At 44.0% G+C, this 16,342-nt stretch overlaps 1 long non-coding RNA gene across 1 annotated transcript in view; it reads right to left on the reverse strand.

Annotated features, from left to right (window-relative positions):
• Nucleotides 1-376: 376 nt before the first annotated feature.
• The window catches only part of LOC135876165 (uncharacterized), a 36,795-nt gene continuing 20,829 nt past the window's right edge, over nucleotides 377-16,342 (reverse strand). The window contains exon 3 of the long non-coding RNA XR_010561304.1: nucleotides 377-714. This is a non-coding gene — a long non-coding RNA (uncharacterized LOC135876165). The remainder of the gene's footprint in view (nucleotides 715-16,342) is intronic.

Raw genomic sequence — 16,342 nt, forward strand, 5'->3', positions numbered from 1 at the left:
AAAAGCCCAGCGAACTTTTGAATTTCATTTCCTGTTTGGACAGCGTGGCGAGCTTAGAGGTGACCATGCAGATCTCATCAGCAGAGGTGACCATGGAGTCCCAGAATTGCAAAAGAAGTCCAGCATGGACCGAACGGGAGGTACTGGATCTGATCGCCGTATGGGGAGAGCAATCCTTGCTATCAGAACTCCACTCCACCCCAGAGACTGCCCAAGCAACAGAAAGCTGGCATTCAATAAGTTTTGAAGTGCAGTGTGGCCTTATCCTTCCCTCCTCCACCACCCCACCCGGTGCTTCCCTCCTCCCTCACCCCTCCCGGGCTACCTTGGCAGTTATCCCCCCGTTTGTGTGATGAATTAATAAAGAATGCATGAATTTGAAACAACAATGACTTTATTGCCTCTGCAAGCGGTGATCAAAGGGGGGAGGGGAGGGCAGTTGGCTTACAGGGAAGTAGAGTGAACCAAGGGGGCAGGTTTTCATCAAGGAGAAACAAACAGAACTTTCACACCGTAGCCTGGCCAGTCATGAAACTGGTTTTCAAAGCTTCTCATCATGACGATGACGGCTAGCTGTCGTACTGCACCATCTGCTGCCGTGAAGGCAAGGAGCTGCTGCTGTGTAGCAATGCTGTACCGCGTCTGCCAGCAGCACCCAGGAGACATACGGTGACGGTGAGCTGAGCGGGCTCCATGCTTGCCGTGGTATGTCGTCTGCACGGGTAACCCAGGAAAAAAGGAGAGAAACGATTGTTTGCCATTGCTTTCACAGAGGGAGGGAGGCCTGACGACATGTACCCAAAACCACCCGCGACAATGTTTTTGCCCCATCAGGCATTGGGAGCTCAACTCAGAATTCCAATGGGCGGCAGAGACTGTGGGAACTGTGGGATAGCTACCTAGAGTGCAATGCTCTGAAAGTCGACGCTAGCCTCGGTTCTGTGGATGCACTCCGCCGACTTAATGCGCTTAGTGGGGACACACACAATCGACTTTTTATAAAATCGATTTCTAAAAAATAGACTTCTATAAAATCGACCTAATTTCGTAGTGAAACATACCCTTACTCTATAAAGTTATAGGCCCAAATTCTGCCTTCATTTAGACCACTGTAAATCCAGAATGGCACCACTGAAATGGATGGGATTATTTTAGAGTTACAGTGGTGTTAACTGTCCTGATTTTATAGAGAGTCTAGGAAAGTTTGGTGTTTTATCTGAAGCCCTAGCACCTGGAGCCATGTGATTAGGTGGGAATCTTAGCTTTGATTGTAAAAGAAAATGATTTTCGCCCTCGTGGTTGCAGAGAAAAATCTTGAAAATGTGACCCCATTGCACCATAAAGGTTCAAAACCCAAAAGGCAAATAATAACCTAAAATTCATATTATTTTTTAAAATATCTCATTATTACTTTGGGGGGCTTGATTTGGGGTTAGCAATACTGGATTTACAGTGGTGTATAGGGTTGCCATATCTACTCACACAAAACCGAACAGACTTGCCCCACCCCTCTGAGGCCCCACCCATGCCTCGCCCTTTCTATGAGGCCCCCCCACTCACTCCTTCCCCCTTCCCTCTGTCGCTCACTCTCCCCACCCTCACTCACTCATTCTGGCTCAAGGGGTTGGGGTGCGGGAGGGGGTGTGGGCTCCAGGGTGGAACCAGAAATGAGGAGTTTGGGAGTGCGGGAGGGGGCCCCAGGCTGAGGCAGTGGGCTGGGGTGCGAGAGGGGGTGAGGGCTCTGGTTGGGGGTGCAGGCTCTGATGTGGGGCCATGGATGAGGGATTTGGGGTGCAGGAGGGTGCTCCAGGCTGGGACTGAGGGGTTCGGAGTGCAGGAGGGGCCTCTGGGCTGGGGCAGGTAGTTGGCATGGGGGGGTGAGGGTGTGGGGTTTGGGGTGCAGGAGGGGGCTCCGGGCTGGGAGGGCAGAAGGGGGATCAGGGCTGGGGCAGGGGGTTGGGGCGCCAGGGGGGAGTGAGGGCTCCAGTTGGGGGTGTGGGATCTGGGGTGGGGAACCTTTTTTCTGTCATGGGCCATTGACCCACAGAAAAAAAAAATCAATTGCAGGCCACTCACCCACCTGGGGGTGGGGGGGATGGAGGCTCAGGGCTCCCCCCTCAGCAGGGCGAGCTGGCACTTGTGGCTCCAGCCCTGTGAGGGGTGGGGGCGCCACAGGCTGGATGAAATTAACCACGGGACCGGATCCAGCCCGGGGGTCATAGGTTCATCCCCCACACCTCCGCCCTACATGTAGGAGCCAGAGAGGGGACATGCCAACTCCTTCCTGGGAGCCGTGCAATGGAAACTAGCAGGGAGCCTGCCAGCCCCACTGCGCGATGCCCCCAACCGGACAGTCAATGGCCTGGTCAGTGGAGCTCTGGAGTCGACGGCAGAGTGATCGGGGATCGATGTTATCGCGTCTACACTAGATGTGTTAAATCGATCCCTGATAGATCGATCACTACCCACCGATCTGGCGGGTAGTGTAGACGTACCCTCAGTGGTCTCACTACCATGAGATGGGACAGAACACCACACCCAGGAGGTGTGGGTGTTACATAACTCCTGAGGCTCTAGATTTAAATTGGAATGAGCCTGATGACAGCTGGTTGGTGGACCTGCTGCTGGTGAGGAGTTTTTGGATGGGAACTGGGGATTTAAAACCACCCTCAAAGCTCCTTTTTCTGGGAGGCTGCTGGGATCAGGCAGTAACTCTTATAGCAAAGTGGCTAGCCTACTACGAGAAGTGTAGGAAAGGAGGAACAGAAGGGAGCAGCTGTCCCTTACTACGCTCCTCCTGAAAGGGGTTGGAAAAGTGTTTAAATGTCTCTGTCTCTTCCAGCCTGGGCTGGGCCTGCAGGGGAAAAGCCTCATGTGAAGGATGAGCATGTTCTCAGCTCCCCTTCTGTACAGGGACTCCAGCTTCATAGTTCTCCCCTGGCATCTCAATCCCTTCACAAGGACCACGCAGAGCCTCGTGAGATACTCGTCTGCATGTCCATGGTGATTAATTTATTCAGCGGATAGAGGTGAGACAAGGAATCCTACCCTGAGTTGGATCCCTAGCAGCCTCCTTGAGTCCAGTCTTTTTATAGTCATTTAAAATTATGTGTTTGACCTCATGAAAAACCTGAGAAAGCCTGGATGTTGACAGCACTGGAGACTAGCATTCTCTCTGTCAATGAGTGCAGTTGGAACAGCATCAGGGCAAGCTTCCCTAGCAAATTACCTCTCAATGCAGGCCAGCAAAGAGATGAGTCTGAATCATTTTCTGATCTGATATGGGGGCAGGTATTGGCTTTGAACCTTGGCTGGCTTGGGGGGGCTGCAAGGAGGAGCCATGCTGCATTGAGAGCCCCTGGGAAACTCCTGGCTGACACAACCAGAGTTCTTCCTGAAGCTGTGGGGGCAGCATACACCGTGTTTCATTAGCAAACAGTGAAGCAGAATGCACGTTGTGTTGAACAAGTGGAACTTTATTAAAAGCTGTGCACTACTCTGTCCATGTGGCCAAGTTGGTTCCAACTTAGCTACACCCATTCCCCTGGTGTCCCATCAAATAACAGCCCCTCCAGGGAACATGGGCTTTTTGACTTCAGTTCCACGGATCATTGTACATGCGGCAGCAGAAGGAGCTCTTGCAAGGCTGCAGCATGCATTGTCCCTCAGCTCCAGGGAGAATTCTACCGAAGCCAGCATGCATCTCCCATGAATTTCTGCAGCCCTAAGGCAATTCCTTGTCACCCCTCCAGCATAATCAGCTTCGGATGGAGGAGCCATGGCCCCAGTTGTTTTATGTACCACATGCTGGGTAATAACATGAGAGGACTCCGTGTTTGTTGAACTGAACTGGCTCTTTATTAAACAAATGACTTCCCTAGCTGCTGCAGCTGAACATTGTAACTATCTGCATGCAGACTGATTTCTTGGTGCCTTTTCTAAACTCTTCCATCCAAGTTCCATGTATAACCCACACACCTTTTGGGTGTGGTGTTCTGTCCCATCTAGTGGCACCGAGACCACTTAGAGAGAAATAAAATGAGTTTTCTCTACAGCTGTAGCTAACAGCCAGTGGCTTTTAGCTCATGCTGTAGAGGCTCATGCACTAAGCTCCAGAGGTCCCAGTTCGATCCCGACGACTGTGGTCTGTCAGCGTTACACATGCAGGTTGCTATATCTTTCCTTTTAACAAATTTATGGTTGTGTCATTTGCACAACCACTTAATTACTTGTTCGGGCCAGAGGTTATTAGTACATATCATAGAATATCAGGGTTGGAAGGGACCTCAGGAGGTCATCTAGTCCAACCCCCTGCTCAAAGCAGGGCCAATCCCCAACTAAATCATCCCAGCCAGGGCTTCCTCAAGCCTGACCTTAAAAACCTCTAAGGAAGGAGATTCCACCTTCTCCCTAGGTAACGCATTGCCCTCCCTGGGGATATGGCCTCTGCTGCGAGCCCAGTTCAACCTGTTAAGCCTCTTTCCCCCCCCCCCAAGTGTGTTGGTCTTCAAATCAGTCTCCCACTTCTTGCTTGGGTTACTGCTGTTGTTGGGAGAGTTGCTTCCAAACAGTTGCCACCTTCTTTTGGTTGAGTGATTTCCTGTTGGTCTTATGTATTGTGTGTAACTTTTCTGCCAGCACCTATCATTACTGAGAAGGTGGAAGATCTGACACAGGCCTATTAACACTGGGAGCAAATGGTAAAATGGGTTCCTGGAGTAGAGCTGGTTGAAATTTTTCAGTCACGTTGTTTATGTGCTGAAAAATGCATTTTTGACTGACCCAAAACTATTCACAAATTTTACTTGAATTTGCAAAATACTGTCCCCAAAATTTGTTTGGGACTTAGATGCCATTCACAAAATGAGAGGGAAGAGGATTCATGCTCAGAACTTTTGGCCATGGTTAGGACACTCCCTGGGGATGTGGGTATTGTCAGGATCTCCCCAACACAAAGGGATTTTAACTTGGGTCTCCTACATGATAGGTGAGCGTCCTAGCCACTGGGTTATGGGATTTTCTGTGGAGATGCTCTTAATCTCACTTGTTGGAGCTGTTGCACTCTATAACTCATTAAATAGTCATTAGAGTAGGGACTTGACGTGCGGTCTCCCACTTTGCCAGTGAGTGCCACAACCACCAAGCTAAAGTAGTTCTCACTTGTGTGCTCTGGCCCAGTGACTGTTCATTGTCATTATGAAGGACTATGAATTGCTACTATGAATGACAATGAATAGTAACATAAGAGTTATCCTTTGCAAACCAGAAAGTGTCAAAAATGCCAAAACATCAGTCCCACAAAAAACACATTTCCTCAACCCAGTCATGATGAAACAAATACAAAAACATCTAAGCAGGTGGGCTCCCGGTTTCATCTCCACAGCATCTCTCTATGCCAGTAAGCTGCAGTTCCTATTACAAGCACGTGGGGGCAGGTTATGCACAGAGAGTGAACCTTGTTGGAATTCCCTGACTTTGGTATCTTAAAGAAGGCCCTTCCTATAATTTGGAATTTAAGTTTTGGGTTTATTGCTACCTGATTATAATACTTTGTGGCATTGAATTACTTAATTAAAACTACATAAGTACAGCATAATCCAATCAGTGGGGAATCCTTTGTTCCATTTCATTATTTTCATTCCCTCTTGTTGATCAAATTTAGCTATTTTGAAGCTAGTGTATCTTCTATCAAGGGTGCTGAGGGAGTTGGCTGATGTGATTACAGAGCCACTGGCCATTATCTTTGAAAATTCATGGTGATCGGGGAAGGTCCCGGACGATTGGAAAAAGGCAAATCTAGTGCCCATATTTTAAAAAGGGAAGAAAGAGAACCCGGGGAACTACAGACCGCTAAGCCTCACTTCAGTCCCCGGCCAAAATCTTGGAGCAGGTCCTCAAGGAATCCATTTTGAAGCACTTGGAGGAGAGGAAGGTGATCAGGAACTGTCAACATGGATTCACCAAGGGCAAGTCATGCCTGACCAACCTGATTGCCTTCTATGAAGAGATAACTGGCTCTGTGGATATGGGGAAAGCGGTGGGTGTGATATATCTTAACTTTAGCAAACCTTTTGATACAGTCTCCCACAGTATTCTTGCCAGCAAGTTAAAGGAGTATGGATTGGATGAATGGACTATAAGGTGGAAATAAAGCTGGCTAGATGGTTAGATGGCTAGATGGCTAGAGAAATTTGAGGATTGGGCCAAAAGAAATCTGATGAGGTTCAACAAGGACAAATGCAGAGTCCTGCACTTAGGATGGAAGAATCCCATGCACTGCTACAGACTGGGGACCAACTGGCTAAGCAGCAGTTCTGCAGAAAAGGACCTGGGGATTACAGTGGACGAGAAGCTGGATATGAGTCAGCAGTGTGCCCTTGTACCCAAGAAGGCCAACGGCATTGCATGCAAGTAGCATTGCAAGCAGATCGAGGGAAGTGATTATTCCCCTCTATTCAGCACTGGTGAGGCCACACCTGGAGTATTGTATCCAGTTTTGGATACAGAAGGTATGAGACAAATTGGAGAGAGTCCAGCGGAGGGCAGCGAAAATGATTAGGGGGCTGGGGCACATGACTTACGCGGAGAGGCTAAGGGAACTGAGCTTGTTTAGTCTGCAGAAGAGAAGAGTGAGGGGGCATTTGATAGCAGCCTTCAACTACCTGAAGGGGGGTTCCAAAGAGGATGGAGCTAGGCTGTTCTCAGTGGTGGCAGATGACAGAACAAGGAGTAATGGTCTCAAGTTGCAGTGGGGAAGGTCTAGGTTGGATATTAGGAAACACTATTTCACTCAGAGGCTAGTGAAGCACTGGACTGGGTTACCTAGGGAGGTGGTGGAATTGGACTAGATGACCTCCTGAGGTCTCTTCCAACCCTAATCTTCTATGATTCTTGAAGGTCATTTACTCTATCTAGAAAAGACTGTACTCTATTCACTAGCTAATGCTGCTTATACTTAGTAGCAATGATTTTCCTGCCCATCTGAAATCCAGTTTGAATCTTGAGACTCCTGTGTAAGAATCTAGTTTCTATATTTACTTGTATGTAGGAGCAGAGGTGAAAGTGGGCTGGTACGGGCTGGAATGGCGTACTGGTAAGAAGTGGCTGCCAGTACCAGCCCGTACACAGCCCATGTTAAAGCGCTGCCATAGCAGTGGCCGGAGCCCCGGGCCCTTTAAATCGCGGCCAGAGCCCCGGGCGGCGCTGGCCAGGCAGCATGGAAGGGCTGGCTGGGAGAGGCTGACCCCCAGCCCTGCCCTTTCTGCCCGAGGCCCTGCCACTTCGGGGGGCCGGAGTGAGGCCCCCGTACCACTAAGTAATTTACCTTACTTTCACCTCTGTGTAGGAGGGCCTATTTGGGAGTGCCAGTGGCAGGGTGAAGATATTGCCATTATAGTTCTGCTTTTACTATGTGCAGAGGGCCAGTCTGAAGTAGGTAACCATAGTATTCTCACGTCATATGAGATTTTTTGCCTCCTAACTGGGACTTTTGCATCATGGAATTCTGTGTTGTACGTTCCATACTGTCTCCTGGATGTCTCTGCCTTGTGCTCATTTTTACAGGGAGGGGAACACTGGAGGCTAATGCTCTCAACAAACTATGAAAAACTTCTGCCAAAAGAGAATCTTGTTTTCCTTTACAAAGTCCCTTCAGAACTGTCAGACCCTATTCCGGTTGGTCTGATGCCTGATGACTTTTAATAGTACTAAATGCTACCATCTTCTCTGTTGTTATAAGGGCTCTGGACATTTTACTTCCTCCCCAGGAACATGAATCCTTTAGGATGTGACTTTTAAGTTCTTAGAACAACTGAGCCAGAAAACGGTTCAGGCCAAACCCACCTCATCAATCATTTTATCCGGCTCGTATCATTTAACAGCTTCTAAAATGTATGACGTTTCCCCTTCAAGCTACTTGTTTTTTTGATATTTTCTCTGGACTCTGTTATCTACAAGCAAACAAAAAGCCTAATGAACTGAGAGACGTCAATGCCAAAATGTCCCATTTACTCATTTTTGGCATGAAACATTTAGCGTTTTCATTTTGAAGCCACTTTTTGTTTTGAATGTTTTAATTTTTTTTTTATTACCTCATCTGTCACTTTATCGGGCTCATGTCCCTTAACAGCTTCTAAAATTTATGACTTTTTCTCTCCAAGCTCCTTGGTTTTTTGATCTTTTGTCTGGACTCTATAATCTAGTATTTCATTTGCGTCTCCTTCATGACCCAATGACAAAAAGTGATCCGTGTGGAGCTCTGCTTTATTTACCTTTCCTCTCATTTCGATTGTGACTTTGGTAGTATGGATGGGCTCAAGCTGTGAAAAGTCAGAAAATCCCCTGCATTCAGAGTTGTTCAGATTCAGGATTATGTTTCAGTCTGTTATGGAGATAGGGGCACAACTGTAAAATCTGGATGTGAATATTCTGACAAACTGGGAAAGCATCTGTATTGTTTCTTATTTAATATTACGTATGACCCTTTTCAATTTGGTATTCTTACCTGTATGAATAAATAGTTAAATCAAAAAGGCTTTAAAGGGTTAAGAAACCCAGGAAGGGTAAATGATGACCCCGCTTCAAAGGAATTAAGATTACTATGGCTGGGCCATTGGGGAAGAACCTACCTGGCTCCATCCAAATTAGGATGTTTTTATCTTCCCAAGTCTCGGGCTGAGAGAAAAAGACCATGAGTGGTTGAAAAGATGCCCCTGGCAGGAAGGGAAGGGGGAGATGGTCAGCTCAGCAGGAAACTGACAGAGACACAGAGTCAGCATGCAGTGGGGATGATACGTAGACTGGCTGGTTGAGAATCAGGTTCGGCAGCAAGCAAGCTGTAACTTCAAGACTAAGTCATGTCTAAGTAGGGGCTGGAGAGGACTGCCAAGCATCAGTTAGAGTAGGGATCCACAACCTTTGGCACACGGCCCGTCAGGGAAATCCGCTGGCGGGCCGGGACGGTTTGTTTACTTGCAGTGTCCGCAGGTTCGGCTGATCGCAGCTCCCACTGGCCACGGTTCGCCATCCCCAGCCAATGGGGGCTGCGGGAAGTGGTCCCCATTGGCCGCAGCCCTGATTGGCCGGGGATGGCGAACCGTGGCCAGTGGGAGCTGCAATCGGCCGAACCTCTGGTCACTGCAGGTAAACAAACCGTCCCCGCTCACCAGCAGATTTCCCTGACGGGCCATGTGTCAAAGGTTGCCGATCCCTGGGTTAGAGAATATGGCTATAGGTGTACTTGTTATTTTAAATCTGCTTTTCTGAGCTCTGTGTACCATTTGAGCAAAATAAATCATACTTTATTTTGGAGAAACTGCTTGTGTGTCACTGCTTTCTATTACTGACCACAGGGTTCAGGCCCAATTGGACCTGCTAGGTAACATGGTTGTCACCCAGGTAGGTGTAACACAGAGACCCAGTTGGGGAGTGATTGGATTGCACTCCAGGCTCCTCCCACCCCCACCCTACCAAAGAGAAATGGAGGCACAGGCCTGTCACTGGAAAGGGATGCACTCAGGTGACTGGAAAAGGGTCTCAGAAGGGGAAGACTACCCAGGGACCATGACAAACGTTGGTGTCATTTTAAAACATTCCTCCCACCATGACAATCTCAAGCACCCAAAGACATCCTAGGAAGCTGCTTTAAAGTTGGGAGTTACATAGAGGTTCCTTCTACAAATGAGTCCATAGTATCAGAGGGGTAGCCGTGTTAGTCTGGATCTGTAAATGAGTTCATAGTATCTCCTAAACCAACAATCAGTCACATCTTTGTTTTGAATTTTTTTTTTTTTTTTTTTTTTAACAAAATGGACTGTGGATGGGATTTTAAACACCTTTACACTGAATGGCCTTAATACATCCTTTAAAAAACAGTAGCTGTGTTAAAAAACTTACTATGAATCTGCTGCAAAGTTAAACATACCCACTTAACAGGAGTTGTTTGTACACCAGAAAAGGCTTAGATACTTTTGAATACGAGTTGCCTGTAGGCAGGTAAGATTAAAAAAAAAAAAAAAACATTCTTTGAAACATTAGATTCAGTATAACATCTTGAGAAATGGAGTTTCAGGGATTTTTTTTCCTCTGCTCATTGTTTACTAGACTGTATTTTTATATACTTACTTTCTAAATAACTGCATGCATATCATTTTTCATGTGGATCTGTGATGTATGTTTCAAAATTATAACTACATAATTCTGCCTCCTATGAGGCCCTGATTCAACAGAGAAATTAATAGCACCAAGACTTTCCTGTATAGTTCTGTTTTGGCTATAGATACATTTACACCAGGCACATGTGCTGAGAGATAAGAGCAAGTATGGGAGAAAACTAAGTCTTATCTGTGGAAGCTTATGGACAAGCTCTTAAGTTTTGTGGGCTCTTAAACTAAATAAGTAACTCACTTAAATTATAAGAATTTTATATGTCAAGTTTTGAACATATGCCTTAAAATAACCTACCAGTCTGATGGCTTATGTCCAATTAAGATCATTTTGAATTTTTAAAATACTCCAAGGACTGTACCAACTCCCCTCCCAAAAATGAAACAAGCAGAAAACCCAATGATCTGAGAAAGAAAACTGTTGAGGGTTTTTGCCATAGTTTCCAGTACAAGTTCCTTTATCCCAGGCTTGGGAGCCAGGAATTACTGAGTTCTAAACTCATCTCTGACTGGGATTTCTGCCTCATGTCCCATTCCTGTTTTGTTGTTGTTGTTGCTGAATCAGTTAGAACTTTTGGTTCATTTCTACATTGGTGTGTCTATTTCCACCTATTTCACCCTGTCTCTTAACCCCTACCATTCCCTATGTAATGGTGCACAGCACACTTTTGGGTGGGGGATAGGTAGCAATGTTTAAGAAAATGGAATTAAAACTATGATTTTTGTCTGCATTAGCACCTGCTGACTTCCCACTGACACTGTAAGAGATGCAGACCTAATGTCACAACAACACACTGACTCACAGAGTAACCCAATGATCTTGATATACCATCTAATTACCATATATAGTATCAGAGAGTGCTCATAAATATCCACTTTGAATACATTTGAGCATATCATGGTAGATAGTAGAGCTGAAGAAACATCAATGATACCATATTCCATTGGAATATGCAGGTCTTTTGAAGTCAAAATGCTTTATAATATCAAGTCAATTTGCCAAAATTTTGGTTTAAAAAGAGGGAGTGCGGGGGCAGGACCTGCAGGGAATGCCGACAATGTCAAAATGTCCCAGTTCATCTTTTTTGTAATGCCATATTTAAAATTTCATTTTGAAGCTGCTTTTTGTTTTGAATTTTATTTTTTAAATTAAAAAGTCAAAATCAAAACAAAACATTTTGATTTTTTTGTCCAAAGAAACATGACTCAAGACAAATTGGTGGGTGGGATGGAAGGATTTTCCTTCATGGAGAATTTTGAAATTTAGCGCTGGTTTGGAAGTAAGCCAGACTTTAAAATCTTGAAATCCTTTGCAAAATAGAACTCCCATCCTCTGGTACCTGTCCATTAGAGCTGTGCAATCAGGGAACAAATTCCAGTCAAGTAATAGCAGCAGAATATATCAGTAACAGAAATGGCTGCATTTGAATGTACAAAACCTTATACAAAACCACCTTAGCTGAATATATACTCCACTATTGTGGTGGTGATCTTAAACAACTCCTCCATAGTTTATTATATCTAACTTCAGTGGAGCCTTTTGTTTTATAGTGAACTTTAGCCTAGTTAAACTCGGAATACCATAAACATCTAGAATTGTTCTGATCCCTGCCACATGCAAACTATTTTTCTGGATATAATGAAGTTGCTCCGTAAAAAGAATTCTATAGAATGGGTTCACTACATCTTTTTTAAAAAGTAATGATAGCATCTTTCATGTGCTGTATAAACATGAACCGATTATCCTCCACACACCCTTGAGCAGTACTGAACCTGTCCTGCAAACAGAGGATAGGCTACAGCCAGGAATCATCACTGAAGTTCTGGAAGTTTTCATCAATACCACAGATGTTGCAAAAAAGTTCATACACGAGATCCAGCTTAAAAAAAAAAAAAAAAAAAAAAAAAAAAGTGGGGCTTGTACAGCATAAAGTGTGAAACATACCAATCACAGTGAGACAACCACTCAAAGAGGAGATTCTGAAACGATGCAAAGCAGATATTGAACCAGTTGATTCATCAAAATGGGTTTCTCCTGTCATTCTCTCCAGGAAGCCTAATACTGCCATCTGCAGGTGTGTGGACTTGAGAGCGCTAAACTCCAACATTGTGATGGATTGTCATCTTCTGCCTAACTAATTAAATGCTGCTTATCTTGAAGGAAGCAAGAGTCTTTACGACCCTTGATTTATCCTCTGTGTACCAGTTCCCCTTAATGGAAGGATCCCACAAGCACGCAGCTTTCAGCATTTGAAGGTTTGTTCCAATTCAAACGGATGCTGTGTGGGCTAACCTCTGCAGTGTCTGTATTCCAGTGAATGAATGGGTTTTGAGAATTAATCATCTTGTGCCTACACTTCTAAAAGAAATATTGATTCACCTGGCACATGAAGGACATCTAGGGATGACTTTAATGAAAAGGCAATTGTGACAAGACTTCTGGTGGCCATGGATGAACAAGCAAGTTGAGGAAGTAATCACGAATTGAATGGCTCGGGCTAATAGTGATAAGTCATAGAAAACCTTCAGCATCCCTCTCATACCAGTTGACTATCCCAACTGTCCATGGGAGAAACTGCCTCTCAACACAATGGGACCTTGTGAAGATCATTCTATTATGCAAAGGTTTTCCATAGTAATGGCAAAGTGGCCAGAAGTTACATTCGCTGGAAAGGTTACCACTGAAATAGAGATTATGTTCATGTTATCAACCTTCAACTGAGAAGGATTCCCCAAGGAACTGGTAACTGACAATGGAATTCAATTGACCTCTGCTGAAATGTAGCAATACCTCAGTAGCAATGATATCAAACACAAAATGGTTTATTTATACCATCCAAGAGCTAATGGTCTAGTTGAGAGAATGAACAGACTGCTGAAAGATGTTTGCAAGTGACACCATGGAAAGAAGCTTTACATGAACCATGGTTTGCTTACAGGACCTCCTCACACTCAACAACAGGAGTATCCCCTTTGAATGGTTAAGATGGTGCAAGGCCTATACCAGACTTACTAACTGTCAAGGGCTTACCAGTTTCCCTTTTTCAACCAAACCTTCAGATGAAAGTATTAATGAACATGTTAAGAACAAACAAGAGCATAGATAGAATGAAGATCTCAAGAAAAGTTGTAAACCTCACAAGTTTCAAATTAGAGATTTTGTTCATGTGAAGCTGACATATAGAGTCAAAAAGGGACATTTAAGATATTCATGTCCTTTACAGATAAGGGAAATCTGAGGAGATTCTGCTGTGTTAATAGATGGAAAGAAATGGAACACTTCAAGATTGTCTGCAACTCATCAATGAGCAGTTGAAGAAGAGAATGCTGATTTCCACATTGGAAAGGAGAACATCAATGACTCAGATAGATGATGGTCAATCTATAGTAGTGGGAATTGCTCCACAGCTTACTCTTATTCCTGCCTCTGATGGTGTTAGAACTACAAGAAAAAGGAGACTGCCTAAAAGATTGGAGGACTTTGTTACTCAAGGGATACAATGGTTACTCTAATGATGGAGGTTGTGTTGTATCTAGCTAGGTACAGATACCTACACTTGGATTCTGTTCTTGCCACTGGCCTACTGGGCAACCCTACATAAGTCTCTGTACCTCAGTGCCCCAGTACAGATAATGATACTGATCTCCTTTGTAAAAGGTCTTGAAGTCTGTAGATGAAAAGGCTATGTAAGAGGTTTATTATTATTATTACTCTGTTTATTCTTTATTGTACCTGCATTTGTCTTTAAAATGCAAGCTGTTTGGAGCAGGATTTGCTATTGCTTGGTACAGGTTTTACAATGTCAGGTACTCTTGTAAAGGCATTATCTTTACTCTTGAAAAAAGGCATTATCAATTGCTGCAGTCAAGGCTATTTTATATTCCATCCATAGTTCTGAAAACTGAACCATGGGGTGAATCTTTCTTTAAAATGTCTACTGTACAATCACAGTTATTCTAAAGCCTGTGCTGACTTCTAAAGCGTTGACATAAATAGGGGAAGCTGGTGACCTGTGCTCTGGGTCTCCAACCCAAAGGCGCAGTGGACAGAATACCTTTGGCTTTATGATCAGGTCTAAAAACATGCACTAGTTGGGATATTATGAGTGTGCCGCCTTTACCCAGCCTACCTGCAAAACTGGCTAGTATTCATATTCCATACCACCCTGGAAGACAAAACTCTGGTTAACCTGCAATTTCACTTAAAAAGATTTTGTTTATTGTGAGTTGTACTGTATTAGAAAATTATTTTTAAAAAAAAATTAAGCAATTGGTAAAAGGTGAAAAGTTTATATAATCAAATGAGGTTCTCAGACCTTTTGAATCATTCTTGTAAGTTTCCATGGTAACGTAGATCGTGTGTTATAACCACAGGGTCTGGAATTTTTGTAATATATAAATTTACTTGCCTTGATTTTGTGCTCTTTTCTACAGGACAAACCGGATACCGAAGTTGCAAAAACAATCATATGCTCATTACTGTGTGTTTTATTATATAAATTAAAAACAGCGAATCAGTATTTGAATAACAAAGATAATTAGGTTTCCTTCTGACTTTTGGTTAAAACCTAACATAAGGTTTCTATTCTCTTTGTTTTGTTTTTCCTGCCTTGCCCTGTAAGATGATTGATTTCATGTTGCAACTTCCTAGCTTTGGAGGTCACGATGTTTAGAGATACTCCTTTACTCCCCCGTGGTCTCATTCCTGAAGTGCCTCTGCAGACAAAACTCACAAGGGCTTCAACCCTCCCTGACTGAACTAATTTTGATCATCAGGTCATCACTTTGCAGAAACATGGGACATCACATAACTCAATTCTAAGTAGGATATGTATCCCTAATGAAAAAAGAACACGGTTCAATATACATGAAGTACACTAGATTAATTAAAGGTATCCATAGGATATTACACTGGGAAAGGATAATGATGCCTTCACCCAGTGGTTCCAAAACTTTAACAGCCTCACGAACCCCTTTCACAAAAATATCAAATCTCACAAACCCCCTCCTAAAAATGAATATCGTATTTCCAGGGATTTTCTCCCTTACTTCAGCATAAATTATAGAAGCAGTGATCGTAGAAATAATTTGGTTTTTGTATGACACACTTATTACACACTATTTATCATTACATTATTAATTTTATTACATTATGAAAACAACAACATTCTTCCAAGATTTCACTTCTGTAGCTCATATCACTTAGATTAAGCCTCCTACATGTTTCATCAAGGAGTACCAGACGTGAAACAGCATGAAGGTATTTAAGAAGCCAACTCAAATAAAGAGTTCCTCCCACAAGCATTCAGGTCTTGAGCAGTCCAGGCAAACAACGCACGACTACAACAAAGTTTAAACTTGTTCTGCCAGGAAGTCATGGTCATGGGGGTCGGGCTGCCGGCCCCCGCGCCCAGGGTCCCTAGGGACAGCTCTGTCCACCATTACAGATTTTTCTTCAGAGAACCCCCTGATACATTTCACAAACCCCCAAGGGTTCATGAACCCCAGTTTGGGAACCACTGCCTTAACTTATTCCCATTGATTTAAATAGAAGCTGGATTAGGTCCAACCAGCATACCTAGGAGTCCCCATCTGAGACTGAGGCCTCTTTATACTAGGCATTGTACAAACACATAGTAAAACGTAAAGTAATACAGCAGAACCTGTCTCAAACTGCTACTCAAGGATCCAGCAACTATTGGTTGATGCTCTTCTAGTAAAGAAAGAGTACTAAGTGTGGAGTCAGTCCTATTCCCAGCCAAGTTAATGGGAATGCTGCCATTGACTTTGGTAGCCGCAAGACTGGATCCTAAGCTTGGAGACTTTTTGTGAAGGGCTGCTAAGGTAACTGTTTGCCCTCAGACAAGTTTCACCATATTTCATTACAACAGAGGTCCTACCACCTCAAAATGTTGCCTCCCATGTTACTGTAAGGGCTATACTGTTTTTTCCAACTATAACAGAGGTAATGCTCATTCAAATCTGTGCTTGATTTAAGGGGGGAAATATAAATGGAAAGGTTGACTTTATTGTGCCTATTTAATGGCCTGAACATTATCTGTAGTAATTTACTACACAAGGCACTTTAATAACTCTTAAGTTTTGGATCTGCTTTATAGTACAATATAATTTAAGAGTTCATGGGGTCTCCATCTACTGCAGAGAGCTAAGTTTCTATT

Source organism: Emys orbicularis, chromosome 3 (genome assembly GCF_028017835.1).
Source record: "Emys orbicularis isolate rEmyOrb1 chromosome 3, rEmyOrb1.hap1, whole genome shotgun sequence".
NCBI classification, from domain to species: domain Eukaryota; kingdom Metazoa; phylum Chordata; order Testudines; family Emydidae; genus Emys; species Emys orbicularis.